Below are 21,778 nucleotides of genomic sequence, written 5' to 3' on the forward strand. Positions count from 1 at the left end.
GGAGCTTTGTGTCCTATGTCCCGTGTAATCACTTACACCTTGGCTAATTTTTTTATTTCACTTTTTTTGCCCTTTGATTTTTTCCACTTTTTTCATTGTAATAGCAACTGCAACTAAACAAAACTATACCCTATCACACTCCCACTGTTGTAGCTGCAATTATTCAGCCGTTATTGCAAGGTTCGTTTTAGGTTCCGAACCTCATTAAAGTTTACCGGATCGAACTGAACCGAACTTTTCAAAAGTTTGCTCATTCCTACTTAGGGCTAGAGATAAGCGAAGCAGCTGGAAATTCGTTTCATAAATCGAATCTTAACGAATTTCATTAAAACAGCCAAAACTATAGTAGCTTTAATACTGGGAGTTTTACAGAAGGGCAAACATTTTAAAGCGCAATCGTAAAATCACAATAAAAAAAAATTTAACCAGCCAGTCAATCATCCAATTTCCATCATTCCTCTTCTCTGTCCTTATATCACTCTGTTAGTCTCTCCTTGCTCTACTGTAACTGCCTGCTGCCATCCCGCTCTCCTCTCCACACCCAGCCGGCTGGCTACATCCATTAAAGAACCACCTTATATAGAGGGGGAGGTGCTGACATCACCCACAATCAGCCCTCCTATCCTCCTATCCTCTGTGCTGACATCACAGAGGGACCAGCAGCTGATTGGACGGGTGCTAGGGAATTCTACATGCAGAACGAAGCAAACTCACGAATCATGATTCGCTACAAATTGTTCCGTAGCTAATCATGATTCGCCAGATTTGCTTTGTTCATCTTTACTTCATCTATTTTATCAACTTTTTTTTTGTAGGTGAGGTCTCCGGAATTTTCAATAAAGCTATTTACAGCAGAATCATAATCTCCCTCTTCCTACTGGATATACCATCTGGCTGCACTGATATATTATTTTACGGCTGTCAGAAATAACTTCCCCCTAAACCCTTCTCCTTTGAAGTCTTCACTAAGACCGAATTAATTATGTTATACCCATGATATCACATTTCAGAGCATTGAACTGCAGTTTCCATTGTTTTGACCACTTATCTAGTAAAGCTAAATGATTTTCTTATTTCAGACACCTCCAGAAACATCAACTCTAATACATATTTTTGTTACATCATCCAAACCTTCTCCTATGTCACTTACAAATGTGTAAAAAAGAACAGGATCCAGAACAGACCCTTGTGGCACACCACTTGTAACCAGTCTCTGCTCGGAATACACACAATTAACAACAACCCTCTGATAGCTATCCTTCAGCCAACAAGCTTTTGCAGGGTAAATTTCTACTTTATGCTGCTGACTTGGCTGCAGTGGACATAACAGTCCTGCATACAGTACTTATCCATTTCATCCCACTGTGCTGCAAATGCCAATTCCCAAGCTTCCTGACGTCCTTTTCATTTGAACTTTTGCTGATGTGTCATGTGGACAGGAAATAGCCGCTTAACATATTGCCTATTCTTAACAGTCATTTCCGGTCCATGTGGCATTATAGCAGTGGACAGTGGGGTGGTCAGCCTGGGAACCAGCATTTGTGGCACAGTGGGATAGGTAAGTATACAGCACTGTTATGTCCCCCATAGCCCTGGCAGCATCATAAAATAGACATTTACCTTGCACAATCCCTTTAAGTCCAATTCTCACAAACTTTTCTATGAACACTTCATACACCCCTTCCACAAACTGGATTCATTAAGCTGCGCACGTCTAATTTTTAGGTGCAGAAATCACAGATCAGAGATTTTTTTTCTCTAAAACATCGGCCTTTAGAAATATAATTTTTATCACTTTAAACCAAAGATTGAAAACATGAATGTACTTAGTGCACTGCATATATAAAAAAAGTTAAATTAGACTTAGTATTGACCTGAATGACATAAATTAAATAGTAATGTGATATTAGCATTACCACAATCTGAGTAACTCCATTTGGATTAGTTCATGTATCTAGGGACCATGTTATGTTAACATGTATGACAGGTATAATCTATGTTGCAGCAGTAATTAGCTGTAATTCATTAGGCTCTTTTTTTATTTTCAGGTGACACTAAGTAATGTACCCAATTAGTGTGTGTGTGAAATTATTATTTTAGACTGAATTTGAGAACATACTCAAAGATAATTTTTAACCACATGCTTTCCAGTTTACAAGTGTATACTGTACATTACAGTGCTAAACATCCAGTGCCATTTCAGTGAAGCAGTGGCTGAATTTATACCCCTCCAGTATCATATTGAGCTGCCTATATGAACATGCTGTCACTGTATATAGGCAATAACAGGATAAATGACCCCCCCCCCCTCTAACCCCTTTGAATGTATGTGTACATATGTGTACCTATATAAACACATTTTGGGTAATCTTTTAAAATAAGTTGTCACAAAGTCAAACCCTGCTACCCTGCTTCAGCTATGTTCACACTACGTATGAGACCGGCCATTCCGTGACCCGACCAGTCTCTGAAAAGATCATTGCGGCCGGTACTGCAGTACTGGCGGGATCATCTTTAGCGCCGCTAAGTTCTGATGCGGGCGCATCAGTGTGCACCTGCATCAGAACTCCCCACTGCACACAATGGTGTGGCCGGAGACTTTTGCTCCATAGTGTGCACTGACAGAGTTTTCTGCGGCCGCTATTCAATGAATAGCAGCCGCAGAGAACTGACATGTCCGTTGTTTATGGCGCTGCTAGAGATCCCGGGTGGAGTGTATACTATGTGTATACACTCCGACCGGGATTCCCTCAGAAGGCAGTACTACATAAGTTCCATGGGAATCATGGGCGTTGTAACAACGGCCGTGAGTCCCACGGAACTTACGTTGTGTGAACACAGCCTTCATGTGTAAGACATAATGTACTTAATAATACCCCATATGAGAAAAAGGAAATGGTGAGTATACGTCACCATTTGGCCCCGAAACTCCTGCTATGTGTCTATGCCATCGATTATTCACCGAGCAAGAGGCAAACAGCATACTATGTAGTTCCATTATTAATAAACTCACACAAAAACTACTTCCCAATTGTTAATTTTTTTTCTTTTTTATTCCATACTTAACAAGCAGCTTCATCTACATAAAAATACCTTTCATGGGTTTGGTAGAATAAACTTTGCTATAAGACTACAGTGTCCATGAATTTTCGCAAACTGCCTTCCATTGCTATGATAATATGTTGAGCCATGCGAAATGCTTCTAACTAAATAACTGTGACAGTAGGAAGGAATAAATTGACAGTTTTGAAAGGAAATCTCAATTAAAAATATGTTATTATAATAATCGAATCTCCACCTTACCTTGAATGTTCTTATCATACATGACATATCAGCACATTTCTTAGCGAAACACTGTACAAGCTAGACAGTCGGTAATAAATATGCAATATATTGAGCTTTTTATATTGTCATCATTTTATTACCATCCTCTATTTAAATACCAGAAAATGGTAGATTATGCATGCAAAATAGCTCCTGAAACACTAGAGGCATGGTACAGTAACAATAGGGAGAAAAGGTTTATTTAGTCAGGTTGTTGAAAGAATAGAAATCTATTATTTTCAATTATGTTTATTACACCTGAGAATGGAAAATATCATTCATTTGAACCTTAAAGATGTGTTCATCTGCATATAAATAGCTTGTGTTCTATATGGATTGTGCTAAGAAAACTGGTTCTTGTCAAGGTGAGAAAAATATGTCTGACATAATTTTGTATAAAAAAAAAAAAAAACAATCAGCATGGTGTCCATAAATGATAGATGTGTTTTTACAGTAGAATGAATGTTTTTACCTCATTTATTTAAATCAAAATAAAATGATAGTGATTTAGGATAATCTATATAATAAACCATCCAGTAGTGTTTTTTCTATATCTTTTATTTAACATTTACTGAAGCCAAAAAGAGCTAAGAAATTACTGTATCTGGAGGAGCAAACACTGGAAAGATGAAATAAGAAGCAAAAAGGGATGGCTACTATGTGACAAGAGGGTATAGATTGTTCCTTTGTTTTAATATTACTAGTAATACTATGATGTGGGTAAAGCACAGCTTTTGGGTTGCATATTGGTGCCAGAGTAATCATGGGAAATGTAGTTTGCATTAGAAAAGCTATATAAAAGAGGAAGAAGAAATCAAGATGTCAGACAACCCATAAAGAGCACATCAGCTAAAATAGGTATATGCAACACACACGCACGAGCCCCCACATTATAATAAAAGTATATGCTTTCCTAATCCCTAAAGTAAATCTTACACATATATTTATTTTTATGTATACTGAAACATATGGTGTCAGACTGCGGACAAGCAGGTAAGAGACAAACAGACAGTGAGCCCTGACTGGTACCACCCACTGACCCTACCTACTTGCCTCAAGACAGTCCTATGTTACTGTGGGCAACCACGTTGGTGGTCCCTACACTACTAGGAGTGCAATCACACAAAACGGAGACAGACGTACAAAACAAAATAAATCAAGGTCAACAATCCAGGTCGGCAACTGCGGGCAACAGCAGTATAAAACCGTGAGGCAGAGGAATAGTCGGGTACAGGCAACAAGGTCGGGGGGGGGGCAGCAGACAACACAGGCGGATAAACAAGCAAAGGTCAAGGTAAAGATCCAGGCACAGAAGAACCGCTTAGCATGAACCAACTCAATAGCTAGCAGGGAAATGAGGAGACTGCTGCTATATACCTGGGATCAGGGACTGGGTCCGGCAGCTGATTGGATCAGCCCTGATCTTAGCAACCAGCTCAGCTGGACAGACCTTCAGAAGGATTAACCCCCACACTGCCAGAGTATAAAAGGAAATGCCGATGTGGCTGGGAAGCTAAAACAGCATTCAGATGACTGCAAATTAAAAAACAACCAGAGGCCCAGCGCTTCCTCGGTCGCCCAGCACAGACCGAGGAGTGCAAAGTCATATTCCTGACATTTTTTTTTATCTTTCTATTTTTATTGTAGTTTATTTTATTTGAGTAAAATATATCACTTGGGATGCTATCTAGCTGAAGCTGTATTTTAACATCATTTAGTGATATGCTTTACAGCAAGCCTCATGGACATAGACAAAATGAGTATCCCCTAGCCCTATTCTTTTTATGGGACACATTTGTAGGCATGCTCTGTGACCTCTATGACATGTGCAGAGATTATTCTACAGGGGAGAGGAAGCTGAGCTTCTTTTGTCTAATCTATTACTGGTGTCACATTTTCCTAAAATACTGCACAGATAACTTTCCAGCAATTTATTCCCACAAGATTTTATGATTATTTTTAATCTATAGATAGTCAAATGGTCTAGTCATGATAGATGCTTACATTATGAAGCCATTAAGGAGGTATGACAATAGGTCCTTACATTGCAGGCAACTGTCAGCTGCCGATGCCGCATCTAGATGGTTATTTGCATCAGGTCAATGTTAATCGCTTGGTGCAATAGCACCTCTCTCGCTGCAGCTTCCCGCAAAGACACCCCACCATCCCCACACACAAACACACACACACTCTGACCCCCTTGCTATTACACATGCCGACAGCTAGTGGGGAACGAGGAGCAAGCGAGCACTGATCTGACAGGTCGGAGCTTGCTTGCTCCTCCTTATCGGCTGGTGTAATGAGGCCTTTAGGAGCTGATAGATTGAACAGTAATCAAGAATACACATACATAGCTAAATACTTTGGGTTTGCATGAAAACTAAATAAGAATGTGTTATAAGGATAGGTGTTATCTATCTGCAGGCCTCCAGGGTGAATGGAGGACAATGAAAATAAGCTTGTGTATGAAATTACTAAATGTCAGTAAAGGGGCCGGGGTCTGCGCCGTAATGGCGCTGATCCCAGCTCGGCATTCTATTGCTTTCGGCTGCAGCAGCCAAAAGCAGTAGAACACCGATCTCATGGATTCATGCAGTATAACTATACTGCATGGATCTCTATGAGAGATCAGAGTGCATATACTAGAAGTCCCCCAGGGGGGCTTCTAGTATATGTGTAAAGTAAAAGAAAAATGTATTTTTAATAACACAAAACCCCCTCCCCTAATAAAAGTGTGAATCACCCCTCTTTCCCCATTTTATAAATAAAAATAAATAAATAAACATGTTTGCTATCGCCGCGTGCGTAATCGCCCGAACTATTAATTAATCACATTCCTGATCTCACACGGTAAATGGTGTAAGCGCAAAAAAATCCCAAAGTGCAAAATTGCGCATTTTTGGTCGCATCAAATCCAGAATATTGTAATAAAAAGTGATCAAAAAGTCATATATGTGCAGTCAAGGTACCGATAGAAAGATCACATCATGGCGCAAAAGTTGACACCTTACACAGCCCCATAGACCAAAGGATAAAATCGCTAAAAGCCTGGGAATGGAGCGAATTAAGGAACATATATTTTCTTTAAAAGGTTTTAATTTTTTACAGGCCAGCAAATCAAATAAAAGTTATACATGTTACATATCGTTGTAATCGTAACAACTTAAGGAACTTATATAACAAGTCAGTTTTACCCTAGGGCGAACGCAGTAAAAACACACACCCCCCCCAAATAAAAAAAAAAAAAAACTTTTTTCTTTCAATTTCACCACACATATAATTTTTTTCTGGTTTCCCGGCACATTTTAGGCAAAAATTACATCTGCCATAGCAAAGTACAATTAGTTGCGCAAAAAATAAGGGCTCATCTGGGTCTCTAGGTGGAAAAATGCAGGCTCCATAGCCTTATATACATGAGGAGGAAAAAGCGTAAGCGCAAAAATGAAAACTGGCTGTGTCCCCTAAGGGTTAAGCCAATCTATGTATATGTTTATTATGCATTTTCCTTTTTTTATGCACTTTTTATTAAATACATGCTGTTTGGGACACCGAAGAGTGGGAATTTTTTTTTTACAAAAACGGTAAGAAAATACTTACTGAAAGGCTATGTTTACACAATGTCAAAAATATTGAAAAGGCGTCCGTTTTTCATATTTTAAAAAATGTCAGTTTTTGCCGAGATTTAACTGACTGCATTGGCAATGCTTTGGAGTCAATGGGAAGACGGACGTCCAATGCACACAATTCATTGAAAAACGGACGTTTTTGCCGCAGACGTCAAAATAATGAACATGAACATTATTTTCGGATGTCTTTTGCAAACAGCGGACATTTTTTATTTGTAGTTCACACACAGTTTTCCTTTTGTCACCATTCTGTCTCCGTTTTTGCTATTAAATTCAATGGACTTTTCAATTAAGCCCCATCCAACCGCCGATAAGTAACCAAACTAGAACAATGTGCAAATACTAGTCACTGCACTAAGGGGAGGTCAGGCTGCTAAATGACGTCCGTTATTTTAGACTCAAAATGACGGACGTCATTTTAAACAGAGCTGAAAAAAACGTTGTGTGAACATAGCCAAATACTGCCATATGAAAGTGACCTGGGCAACTACCATCACATATTCTTGCACAGGCAATATGAATGCAAGTCCTTTCCTGACTACAGATCTAATGACCTGAACCGGCAGCTGTCAGACTGGGGGTTGAGCTATGACTTGCATCTATATTACGTTTAACGCTAGTATGAAACTGCCCTTAGTTGTAGTTTATAAAGTGACATTGGGTCTTTAAAATAAATGACTTTCAAGTTAGACAGTTTTCATTTTATTATGAATTTGTTCAATCACTTCTGCTTATAAAACCATTTGTCAACTTATGTGGGTGTAAGTGGGAAAAATAAATGATTCATTTTTATGATGTTTTGAATATTTAAGTACTCCAGATGCAATATTAGTCTGTGTTTCAAGGAGATTTATTACAGATTAGAAGTCTTTAAAAATGCTGTTGCTTATTGTCTCTTTCCAGTACATTATAATTAATTGGTGCAAATTTAAACACACAGAAATGAATATCACATCATCCAGAGTTCTTAATATTAATGCTTAGTCTGGAGTTTGGTAAGCTATATGACACCCAGACTTTGCAAAGAAAGAAAAAGATTATTGTATTTGCCTGCAACATATAGGCTATGTTCACACAGCGTAATTTTTAGGTAAAGAACGGGCGCTGATTGCAATGCAATCAGTGTCCGTTCTTTACTGCAGGGGCGGCATTGCATTGAAGTCGATGCAATGCCGCCCATTGTGTTCACATTTTATGCTAACGCCCAGTTTATTAGAACTGGCATTAAAATAATGTAGAAAAAAAGACAAATTTGGTCAGCTCTCCTAGAACACCATTCAAGAACGTTGCTATGGCTGAAATTGCAAACACACAAAAACACAGAAAAAGGCAACAGCTCACCACAATGGCAAGATACAGATCCACTACAGACATAAAAATAGTTAAAAGCAGCCCCCCCCCCCCCCTTCAACTGCAAAAAAAAAAAAATCCCACAGAAATAATGAGGCTCTTGGTTACCATTTGCAAACAGTGTAAACCACCCCACCACGATAAGGTGGCCTCATGCTCGGGGCAGACCTACACTGTACTATGGCCTCTCCATATGGCCATATGGTCTCTCCACATGGGTGGGACGGGTGGAGTGCACGACCAAGTAGAGGCAGCCACTCCCCCCCATCTGGAACACAGAAAAAAGACAAATATGGTCAGCCCTCCTAGAACACCATTCACAGTAGGCAGGAGCACGTTGCTATGGCTGAAAGTGCAAACACAAAAACACAGAGAAATACAACAGCTCACCACAATGGCAAGATACAGACCCACTACAGACATGAAAATAGTTAACAAGCAGCAACCAACTGTTAAAAAAAAATGCTCTGGGCATGCAAATGTAATTACACCACATACTTGGGATGGGTGGAGTGTACGACCAAGTAGCACTGTTTACACTGGTTGAAAATGGTAACCAAGAGCTTGTATTTGTGGGAATTTTTTTAGCAGTTAAGAATGCTGCTTTTAACTATTTTCATGTCTGTAGCGGGTCTGTATCTTGCCATTGCGGTATCTTGCCATTTTTCTGTGTTTTTGTGTATTAAAATAATGTACCTGCCACTGTTAACAGCGTCCGGAAATAATACTGGAGCTGTTCACACAATGTAATGTGCGGCGGAAGCCGCGTATTACATTGAAGTGAAAGGTTAATTGATTTGCGGGCACACCTGACGGAGCCCACAAGTCAATAATAAAAGAAGAGGTATCCTGAATATCCTAAAAGAAGAGGTCCTGAATGCAGCTCTGCAGCCGGCAGTTTAACAGCGTCCGTTGCTATGCAACGGATGCTGTTAAACATTGTTTGAACATAGTCTCCTACTGACCTAAACATAGATTATTTTACAGCTAAATAGGACAATAAAGAAAGCTTCCTTAGCTGTTTCAGTATGTTTGGAAAAAAAAAATTCACAAAAAAATGGCCAAAAAAAATCATTAACTTAGCATAAACTGTGTAGCATAGTAAAAGAAATTACAAAGCTATAATGCACATTAAAGTTATGGAAATAGGAAACATAATCAGCTTTTGCACCTTTCGTAGAAAATATTGGATTGATACAATTTTTGTGGAATTGGTTATGGGAATATACTGTATAAGAATCAACAACATAAATCATTGTACAGTTCATGAAAAACAAAAGAAAGAAAGTAATTATTTTAAATGCCCCCATTAGTTTCACCAGTGAGCTGAATGGTAAAAATTTCCACTTTAGAGCATGAAAAATGCCATGAAATATAATCATGATTGATTTTTGTAATGTACACAAATGTGTCATGCTAGTTAATAAATCCTCATAAAAATAAATGAAGTAAAATATCCCTTGATAAACTTAGAGGTAGGTAGCAAAGTAATTCAATATTTTAACTGCTTGTAAAGGATTGTTGTACAACGTAATGGTCCTTTGATAAATAACAAGATAGATTTCTAAATACCTTGGTTGAAGATACTGTATGTTTGAACTGTTAGGCCTTATTCACACGTTCCGTAATTTACGGATCCGTATTTCCGTATCCGAGTTAGTGCACATTGAAGTCTATTGGGCTATTCACACGATCAGTAGCAGAAATGGATGAAAATCAATCCGTAAAAAAAAAAGGACATGTCCTAGTGAGGACCATGTGCGGACCCTGAATTTTTTACGGATCCTCTCATTGAAATCAATTGCGTACGGATTGTTTACGGATTGAAACATGTTTGGCATCCGTATTTCCGTATTCCCGTGAAAAAATACGGATGACTCATGGGTCACATGGTTCTGTCTCCTAAGCAACCGCTGACAGGAAGAAGGAAGTGCAGAATCACATGACGGTGGGAATTGAAAGTGAAAGCAGCAGCACATGTGGTGGGACCCAGAAACAGACAGAGAAAGTGAAAGAGAAGATTAAAAATGGATGTGGAGAAGCTCATTCACCTCATAGAAGAACGCCCCTACTTGTGGAACAAAAGAGATGCATTTTATGTGAACCGAACAGGAAGGGACAAGGGATGGTCTGAGATTGCCCATGAAATTTATGGCCAGCAATGGGCATCAGGGTCCAAGAAAGAGAAACAGGAATTGGGTATGTATGTATGTATGTTTTGTTTTTCAAAGTCATGTAGTGCACAATTTTATTGGTATTTAATAAGTGTACTGTGTTTTATCAGTGGAAAGACTGAAATCTAGGTGGCAGACATGCAGGAATCAGTTCAAGAGGGAGATGCAGATGAGAAGCCGCAGTGGAGATGGACGTATGCCCAAGAGAACATATGTGTACACAGAACAATTAATGTTCCTGAAACAAGTCCTGGACGTTGGCCCGTAAGTTTTTTTTACCATTTTTACCATACCTAAAGTGCCCCTCCTGTGAAAATACAACCCCCACCATACCTAAAGTGCCCCTCCTGTGAAACTACAACCCCCACCATACCTAAAGTGCCCCTCCTGTGAAACTACAACCCCCACCATACCTAAAGTGTCCCTCCTGTGAAACTACAACCCCACACCATACCTAAAGTTCCCCTCCTGTTAAACTACAACCCCCACCATACCTAAAGTGTCCCTCCTGTGAAACTACAACCCCCACCATACCTAAAGTGCCCCTCCTGTTAAACTACAACCCCCACCATACCTAAAGTGTCCCTCCTGTGAAACTACAACCCCCAGCATGGCTAGAATGTCCATTTTTTATTATAAAATTTTTATTACATCTTTGTAGAACATCTGATAATCTGGTAGCAGAAGATAAGGCTTCTGGTAGCTCCCAAGGAAATCAGGAGAAAGAAGTTCCGGATTCAAGGGAGGGGGAATCCATGGAGGCTGCTGAAAACCTGGACACATCTCCGGCTGAATCAGTGCAAATTTGCCAACGTCGTAGGAGAGAAAACCGTAATGTGGTGTCAACCACATCACAAATTGACAGTGAGGTGAGGTGAGGTAAGGCTCTTCTAAGCACTGTCAACAGGTCATAGAGACATGTACATAGAGACTTCATATTTTTTCTTTTTATAGGTCCTCGAAATACTGAAGAAACGTGGAGAGCAGAAGCCAAACCAGCTGTTCTGCAACAGCCTGGCAGTTGCACTGGACAGTGTACCTGAAGAGAAACGCCAGAGATGCTATGGGACTCTGTTGGCTGTGGTTGAGACTTTTAGCAAACATTTTGACCCAGACAAACTCTCCAAAATTGCAGATATGTTTAAGTATGGGGACACCCCAACCATCGCCACCCCTACCCAAACCTTATACACTCCTTCCCCCAATCACCACCCTCCCATACAGCGATACCCGCCTCGTCCACATTCCCAACACTCCCATGAGTGGTATACCCCTCCTAACAGCCAGGATTGGGCATGCCGAAGCCCTCAAAATACACCACAACCGGCAGAGCACGCGTCTTCCACTCCCTACTCTCAGGATCTGTTAGAAGTGTAAATGTTAGTTCACATTAGTTTTTTAAAGTTTGGATTTTCAGTTAATAATTGATGTTGAATCTGTGAGTTTGTTCAACTGGTGTCTTAAAGGGGTAGTGTGTTGTTTATAATTTTTTCACTCAACACATTTGAACTTTAAAATGTGTGTTATGTTAGTGAATGCCCCCCCCCCCACGCCAGACCAGACAGTGTGAGGCACTTCACTCACCAGATTCGTGCAAACCCCTGGGCACCATCTTCATTATCACCAGATGTTGCCCAGGGGTTTGACACGATTCTCGTGAGTATAGTGCATGACACTTTCGGGTCTGCCGTAGGGTTGAGGGGAACCGGGAAAGGGGCCAATCACTAATATAACACACATTACAAAGTTTTAGAAAAGTTTATTTTGTAGTGAATCTACAAAAGCCATAGTACACCGTTACATATCGCACCCACGAGTGGTATACCCCACCAACCAGCCTGGATTAGTCATGCTGGTGAAAATGTCAACACGACAGGTGGAGCAGGCATCTACCCCTCCATTTTCTCAGTATTTTTTTGAAGTTTTTATTTAACATAGCTTTCACAAATATTGGAGTTTGTGTTTGATGTAAGCATTTGTGATGTAAAGAAAATATGTGATTTTCTACTGGAGTATTAAAAAAAAACAGTTTGCGATCATGGTTTGTCCGTTTATTTCACACCACATACAACATTTGTTATTTGAATGGCTCAATAGTGCTACATCAGCCTTTCCTTTTCCAAAAAAGTTCAGGGTGGCCCGTGGACTTTGACATATGTCCTCAGATGATGAGGTCTTAGTTGATAATTGTGCCTACATTACTCATTTTGAAAACCAAAATGAGAATGTGGACACAAATATCGGAAGCTCGCAGCCCACGTCAAGGGGCCTCATCTACTGCGAGTCCCTAACTAACTAACACAGGAACCAAAACTAAACTAACTAATAGAACTTGAAGCACCAGTCCAGAATCAAAGTCTCTTAACAGATATCCCTCTGCCATGGTACTGCTCCTGCTGGTGATAGAAAGTAGTCTGCGTAGAAGTCCCGGACAGCCAATCCTGAAGATCCAGGCCTTCCTTGCAGGTTCCCTTCCAACGGGATGGGGGCAGACTGCATGGCTGACATCTGTTCCTCCGGGATGACTGTGGCATCATGAATCCTGACGTAGTTGTGAAGGATAACACAAGCCTGTATCACCTTCTTAACTTTGTCAGGAGTCAACTGAAGGGCAGACTGCATTACCCGCCACTTGGAGCTCAGAATTCCAAAGGCACACTCCACATACCGCCTCGCACGAGTGAGACGATAATTGAAAATGCGCCTCCGGTCATCCAAGCCTCGCCTTGGAAAAGGACGCAAGAGGTGGGTCTGTAAGCCAAACCCTTCATCAGCCACAATCACAAATGGAGCTGGAGGTCCAGATGATCCAGGTAGAGGCCTTGATTCCGGGATGCCCAGGTGGTTGGACTTCAGCATCTCTCCAATTCTGGAAGCCCTAAAAACACCAGCATCCGCTGCGCTTCCATAGGCCCCTATATCCACAACCACAAACCGATAGTCACTGTCAGCTAATGCCAACAGGACCATCGAGAAATAATGTTTGTAATTGAAATACAGGGACCCAGAATTAGATGGCTTCTTCACACGAATATGCTTTCCATCCAGGGCACCGATGCAGTTTGGAAACTGCGCTGTTGCTTCAAAGCCCCCAGCGATGCGGATCCAATCTTCAGGCTGGGGGGGTGGCATTACTTGGGCCCTCAGACGCTCCCAGATGGCTGAGCAGGTCAATCCAACAATAGAGGATATTGTGGAAATCCCCAACGCAAACTCATAATGCAGGCATGCAAATGAGTTACCAGTGGCAAGAAATCTGCAATAAAAGACAGTAAAGATTATTAGTATTTAAAAATTTCCAAGAAACAATAGTAGCATTTTAATACACAACATTAAAATAAAGCACCTGAGGGTCACAAGGAGTCTTTCTTCTGGTGAAATTGCCTCTCGCATTACTGTATCCCGGTATAGCAGTCCTGGACGCAGGTCAGCAAGGAGGCGATCAAAGGTCGCAATGGTCATCCGGCAATAGTTCTGGAACTTGTCAGGATACCTTCGCAGGTCGGTGTACAGCTGATGAAACTGTCCCCTTTCTGGGCGCGCAGAGACAATGGGGTGTACCCAGTATCTCCGACGCTTGCTCCTCGGCTCTTCTTTAAGCGTATCCTGCTCTCCAAAGCGCCGGGAAACAAGCCAGGTCAGGAGTGCTTCATCAGCTACTTGATCGGTCATCTTCACGGTGATAAGTAAAGTCAAAAACCAAAGCTAGACAAGCAGAGGTAAATAACAGAACTGTCTCACAGCAAAGCAAACCAGAAATGGCAAAGTAAAATGGCTGACAAGCGATCATGTGACTTTTTTTTTTAAACTACTCAACTTTAATCACTTGCATAAAGCAGTCAGCAGCAAAAACGGATTTACGGAAATACGGATGGAATACGGATGGAATACGGATGTCCAATCCGCAATTTCTCACGGGTTGTTTCAGGACCAGAAAAAAAACTGAACGTGTGCATAGGGCCTTAGAATAGTCAGGTAATTTAAACTCACATCAATCCTTTTTAAATATTTATAACTTTTTTTATATAAAATTCTTACTTTTATGACAAGAATATGCTTAGAAGGAAAATTACTTGAATTTTATTAAGGTAAGGAAATATGCTATGTAAAAAAGGATGGTTCCATAAATATTAAACGGTTTGTCCAGTTTATAAAGCCTATTTCCAGACATTCGATTAAAAAAGAACTCCCGGCAGGGGTAATTTTTGGCAGAGACTGCTGGGGAGAATGGTGGTGCCGTTATCCTGCAGCTCTGGTCCCCCGGTCCAGGCCATTTCTAGGTGAGTGGGGACCTGGGACAGTGTTAGGCCTGCTCAGTCATTCAGCTTCCATAGTGGGGTCCCACCTCAGCCACTGACTGGCCAATCGGGCCTAACATATCACGTCCCAGGTTCCACATAGACCCAGAAGTGGCAGGACTGGGGGACCAGAGTACAGGCACCAGTGCTGGTGCGGGGAAGGAGAGAGCATGTTATTTCTTTCATCCTCCCCTCCCCAGCACTCATCGATGCTGTTAACAAAGATTTTAGATATTTTAGATCTTTTATGATGGTTACAATAATGCATGTGTCTGTAATAGTGAGACACATTGCATGTCAGAGAATGAATCCCAGATATAATGGGACTTCCTGGAGGGTAAATAAAACACTTGTGGACCTTGGGGGGGGGGGGGGTAGAAAAGAGTTATAGGTGGATTGGGTACACCCAATTACATTTTCTCTTTTTTTGATAAGATACCCTCCATATAAGCTTCATTAATCAAAAACATCATTTTTTTTTTTTTACGTAACTCGGGGTAGGGTCCTGCTCCACTCCCACTTGTCTTGTCATCTATGTCTCATCTATGTGTGTGGTGCAGTAGCTCTTAGTAATGTCCCTTACAAAAGGGGGAATGCCGCCAGACACCTATTACAATGGGTTATCTCCCCTGAGAAAAAAAGGATGATGTATGTCAAACTGTAAAAGCTCATTTCTTTTTCCCTTGACAAATGTCATTAGTGTTAAGATAACCTGTCAAAATGTTCGGGCTCGACAACGTTATTCGAACCTGAATAGTCAGTGTTTGATTCCCTGAGACTGCAGCCCTAGGGCTGCCATAGGTTGTATCCATGTTTTTCAGGACTTCCAAACCCAAATATTTTGACAGATTCGCTCAACACTACTCCTTATATATTAGATGTAAGGTGCAACCTACCCAAATGACAGAGCTGCATTCCAGCTGCCTAGGCAACAAGAGAAGCCTCTGCTGCCAAACCCCACCAATAAACATCTTTTGGGAGTCATAGACATACTTGCAGAATACTATGTCTTAAACCTATCCTCTTATGAATAAATCTAAAACGGAATACACTAGAATAAAACAAATATTGGTACTACTAAAGTAGTCACTCTGCCACAACAATGACTGCTCCTCCCCTTCCCCTCTAATAGCCAATCAGGTGGGGTCTAAGACCAGGACAATAACTGCTGCACTCTCTCAGCCAGCTATATGCCCTCTGCCTTTACTCCAGTCCTTCCCATGCAATCAACTTGGATGACAACTGTTACACTATAATCTCTATAACGATATTTCAAGATTTTTATAAAATTGTTATCTCGACAACAGAAAATTGATGGATTGGCAATCTGCAGAGCGTGGTTCTCAAGGAAGGGGAATGTCACAAAGCATTTATTTCACATCACAGCGATGTTACAATGAAATAAACACTTAACCTGCTTGCATGACCAGAAAGTGCCTGGAGCTTTTATACTATCTTGATAGGAAAAAAAAAAACTGCAAATGGTATAGAGGGTTTACTATATCTCCTCTTATCAAATTTCTTGTATAAATTTTTTTTACTAGTCTTCACACTTAGGTCCCTCAAGAATTTAAGGTATCATTATAAACTGTAGACTCTGCAAAAGTTTTAGAAAGAATAGGTTTGCATAGTCATGTCTAAATCTGCCTAAAGACAATGAGGGAGATTTATGAAAGGGTGTAAAATTTAGCCTGGTGCAAACTGCCCACAGCAACCAATCTCAGCTCAGCTTCCAGCTCTGGTGAAAGGAAGGAGGAGCTGTAATTGGTGGCTGTGGCCAGTTTGCACCAGTCTAAATTTTACACCCTTCATAAATCTCCAATGTTTTACATAATTGTTTTAAGTATTAACCCCTTTGTGATGCAGCTAGTTTGGGCTTTAACCCCTTCTCATTCCTTGAGAACCACGCTCTGCAGATTGCCAATACATCAATTTTCATTTTTTCTTTCTCATGTTTAAAAGGCCACAGCACTTTTAGTGCGCCACTAATTGTAATTTGCAATGGAAGACTTAATTTTTGCATAAAATATGCCACAAAATTAGAAAAAAACTATATGCGCTGTGAAACAGAAAATAAAACCCAATATTTTTTATTTGGGGTAGTTTTGTGTTTACACCATGGTAAAACTGACATGTTATATATGTTCCTCAAGTCAAAACGATTACAATGATATGTAACTTGCACGACTTTTATTTTATTTGACAGCTTTTTAAAAATGAAAACCTTTTAAAAAAAATAAAGTGTCCCTTAAAATTGCTCTATTCCCATCCTTATACTGCTTTTATCCTTTAGTCTTTGGGGCTGTGTGAGGTGTTATATTTTGCACCATGATCTCTACTTTCTATCGGTATCTTACTTGCATATATGCAACTTTTTGATCGCTTTTTATCACAAATTTTCTGAATTTGTTGCGACCAAAAGTGCACAATTTTGCACTTTGGAACTTTTTTACCATGTGAGATAAAAAATGTGATAATTTAATAGTTTGGGCGATTATGCACACAGCAATACCAATTATGTTCATTTATTTATTCATTTATTTATTTTTTTATTTTTATTTATAAAATGGAAAAAGGGAAGTGATTATGACTTTCATTAGGGGAGGGGATTTTTTATTAATCAAAACACTTAATTTTTTTCCACATACAGTAATTAGAAGCCGCCTAGGGGACATCTATATACACAGCACTGATCTCCCATTGAGACCAATGTTGTGTATATAATAGATCACTGGTCCATCAGATCAGTGCTCTATTATTCTGGTCTGCTGCAGACCAGATACATGGATTGTCAAGCATCAATGAACAGTGTCATTTCAACTCTAAGCCCCAGCCCGGACAGTTTAATGGATCAACTCCCCCACCCCCAACGAGTGATCGCATTTTTGACAACTGCATTTACCTGTCCTAATAGGCGGGTCATGACGTGTCCCCTCTCTGAACCTTCCCACCCGCCGCAGGACGTTCCGGTACATCCTGCGGAGGAAAGGGGTTTATTTTTCAAAATATGACTTGTCTTGCTTTATGAGGTTATAGTGCTGAGAAAATTCAAAGTATGCTAGGTTTTTGCGTGCCATAGTGTACTTTTTGTTAGGGGCAAAATTTGGTCACTATTTAGTGTGAGTTTTTTGTGTGTAAAAAAATAAATAAAAATATCATGAAAAAAATATAAAAAATATCAAGAAATGAAAAATGTATGTTTATTTTTCTTTTTTATCTTACTCCATTCAGTGTATGGTAAAAATAGGATTATAAATGTATTCTCTGGGTCACTACAATATCAGCAATACCAAATTTGTATAGTTACTATAACTATTACCACTTATTAGCACAATAAAAATAATTTTCCTGAAGAAAAAAAAACAAAAACCTGTCAAGATCCATCTTTCAGGTGACTCAGCTGGTTTTGGGCTCATTTTTTGTGGAGAAAAATATCTAGTTTTTATTAATACCAAGTTTTACATATATATGACTTTTTGATCTCTTTTATGGCATTTTGACAAAATGGCGGCTTGACAAAATACATCAATTCTGATGCTGTTTTATTGTTAATATTTTTTTACAGCATGCACCATGTGGTATAAATAATACTATAATTTTATAGCTTGGGTCATTACAGACGTGAAAATGTATAGTTGTTGTTTTGTTTTTTTTTACTGTATGTAACAGTTTATTTTGAATGAGGAATACAGTGTTATGTTATTTGGGGGTATGTGGGAATTCGTTTTATTATGTTTTATTTTACACTTTTTTTACTTTTAGGCTATGTTCACACAATGTAAAAAAAAAGAGATAAGGCGTCCGCTTTTTCTATTTAAAAAGACATTGCGATTTAACTACAATACATTAAAATTAATGGTATGACGGATGTCCAGTGCACAGTGTATAAAATGAATTTAGAACGGACAAGAAAAAACATTGTGGGAACATAGCCTTACACTAGTGAACATTAATGTACACTCATGTAGATTTACCCACAATACACTGCACTACTACTGAGGTGCAATGTATTGTATATGTTAGCATTCTTCTGACATTCAATCTACACAGCCATTCCTCTTACATGGCTACATAGAGGCATTTCCAAGGCAGGCCTGGGGGATTTCAGAAGATCTGCGAGACTGCCCTGGATACAAATTGGAAGTCAGACCTCACCGCTGGACTTCTAATCAGGTGACTATACTTCCTCCCCCCACTGTAACCCGTTTCTGGTAGCTGTCATGATTTGACAGCGGCATTTAACGGAATTCTCCACACCAGGTAGTTACAGCAGAATATTAGCTGTCTCACTGACAGCTCATCTCCTACGAGCACAGTATTCACTTATTCTGGTCCTGCCATAAATCAGATCAGAATACGGCCCTTTAGTGACCACTGTAGAAAGCTGTATCTGTGGTCACTAAGGGGTTAACATTGAAACCATTGGAACCAAATTATATTAACGTGTCCTGTATTACAAAGAGATTTAACTTTATTAGAGCAATATATATTGTATGTATTTTTCTCTTTGGAGTACGTATTAAGCTGTGTTAGTCATTCTGTTATTCATTTTCTCAACATTATTACTTTAACACTCCTAGCATGCAGCACAGATCTGTGAGCTGGTTTTCTAGGATTAAAAAAAAAAGATAAATATCTGAAATGTTTCTTTAATCATCATTAACTACAGTAATTAAGAAGTACACCTCAAGGCATCTTTTTAATTGCACACATGAGCTACCACTTCAATTTGAGTACATAAATATCCTAAACATACTGTATCTAATACTGATGTAAATGACTGCAAAAAATAAATAAATAAATAAAAAAAGACAGAGCTTCTTAAAGATGCGTATGACCCAAGTGTACGTAGATATTTACCTGATTAAAAAAGAAATGTCCCTCTTAAAGTAATTTCACACTTGTTACCTTCTTAATTCTGTGGTATGCATTAACCCAAGGGAATGAGATGTCTACCCATACCACAGTGTGTTCCTGCTGGACCAATTCCTTTTTAACCCCTGCATTTTTATTTTTTCTTTGCATTCTTAGAGCCATAACACTTTCATTTTCCCACCTACAGAGCCATATTAGGACCGTTTTTTAAGCTGTACCAATTAAAGGGACCGCTCCCACTATGAAATCAGCTCTGAAATTCCCCTCAGAACTCCCTCTGCAGACTCCGAGTCTGCGGATGAAGAATCAGAGCGGAATTTCAGTGCCGATTCTGCTGTGTGAATGGGCCCTTACTTTGTAATGACACCCTACATTTTACCAAAAGGTATACTGAGAAAAAGAAAAAAATACAGGGGACCTGGCTACTAAGGTAAGTACCTACAAGAGGACATGACTGCTAGAGAAACTACACACAGGGGATCAGGTTTTTGGGTAAACTACATACAGGGGGTCCTGACTATTGTAAAAATATTAAAGGCCATGTGTATAAGAGGAATTCATATGGGTGGAACTTCTTCATGTGGAGACTACCTAAGGGGGGGCTAATTATTAGGGTATACTAGCTACTGGGTATGAAGGCATCTGTCTACCTTCTTTAACTGACCTACCTTCCTAATGGGGGGGGGAGGGTGCGACTGCCCTTCCTTTCAACCTACCTACCTAGCCACTTTACTGTGTAAGATACTAAAAAGAGCATAGGGGCATTATTACCATTTGGGGCACTATAGGTAGAGAAATATATGGAGGGCGTTAGAAGAATGTGGAGCTCTAGATGTTTATTCTGCAGAGATACATCTTGGCTACAAAGAATCATCATGGGGATCTGATCTGGATGAAGAAAAGAAAAAAACATCCAATGACTACAAGTCATTGGATGTAATTGCACAGCCATAATCATATATTTTGTAGTGGTAAAAATAGCAGTCCTTAAAATGATCCCAAAATCTTACAGTTTTGACTCTCATAGCTAAGCCTAATTCTAAGCTGGGACTTTCTGTTTTGTTTTTAATAATAAGAAGGAGGTGGCTGTTGTAAGGTGATCCATACAGTATTAGGGTATGTTCACACAACGTATCTTTTCGTAAAAGTACTGCCGTTCTTGAAATCGCCAACAAATGGCGTACTTTTTGCGAAAAGATACGTTGCCTATTCTTCTATGGGATCCCGGCCGGAGTGTATACACATAGCATACGCTCCGGCCGGGATCTCACGCGGTGCAGCAAACAACTGACGTGTCAGTTTTCTGCGGCCGCTATTCAGTGAATAGCGGCCGCAGAAACCCATATCAGTGCACACTATGGAGCGAGCGGATCTGGCTGCTCGCTCTATAGCGTGCAGTGGAGTGTTCTAATACGGGCGCCCTACTGCACTACCAGCCGGGACAATCTTTTCAGAGACCTGCCCTTCCGTGACCTAGTCGGGTCATGGAACAGCGGCCTCTTATGCTGTGGGAACATAGCCTTAGGCCATGTTCACACAATGTATTAGACTGGCTGTTCTGTGACCCGGCTGACTCACGGAATGGCTGGCATCAAAGATCATCCTGGCCAAATCTGCAGTACTGGCCAGATGATTTTCATTTCTGTTGAATTGGGATGCGGGCGCATCCAGCTGAGATTCCTTTCATTCAAACAAAAAGTATGTGTTGCATAAATCACGGCCGTTGTTTCAAATTTCAACAATGGCACTGATTTATGCAAAACATATGTTGTGTGAACATGGCCTCACAGTAAAAGATAACAGTTAATAGCAAAAGACAATAGATGAAGCTCACAGCTAAGCCTCCCCTGCCTGTGAAATGATCTCTTCAAAGGTCATAGAGTATGCTCAGCAACTTCTGCCATTCATGTAAATAGGACAGCATTTACCTATTTATCTATGTAATGCTGTGAAGCATCTCTAAATGTTCTTAAAGGCAAAATGGCTGCCCCCGCAATAATGTTTAAAAAATGGAAAAACAAACTATGATATCAGAACTGGTTAGAAAAAGAATATAATGTTTTAGTACCTGGTTTTAATCAGTAGGGAAAAAATTCTAAACAATATATTTTCTTTAACATTAATTCAAAAC

The sequence above is a fragment of the Dendropsophus ebraccatus genome, chromosome 11, assembly GCF_027789765.1.
Source record: "Dendropsophus ebraccatus isolate aDenEbr1 chromosome 11, aDenEbr1.pat, whole genome shotgun sequence".
Lineage (NCBI taxonomy): Eukaryota > Metazoa > Chordata > Amphibia > Anura > Hylidae > Dendropsophus > Dendropsophus ebraccatus.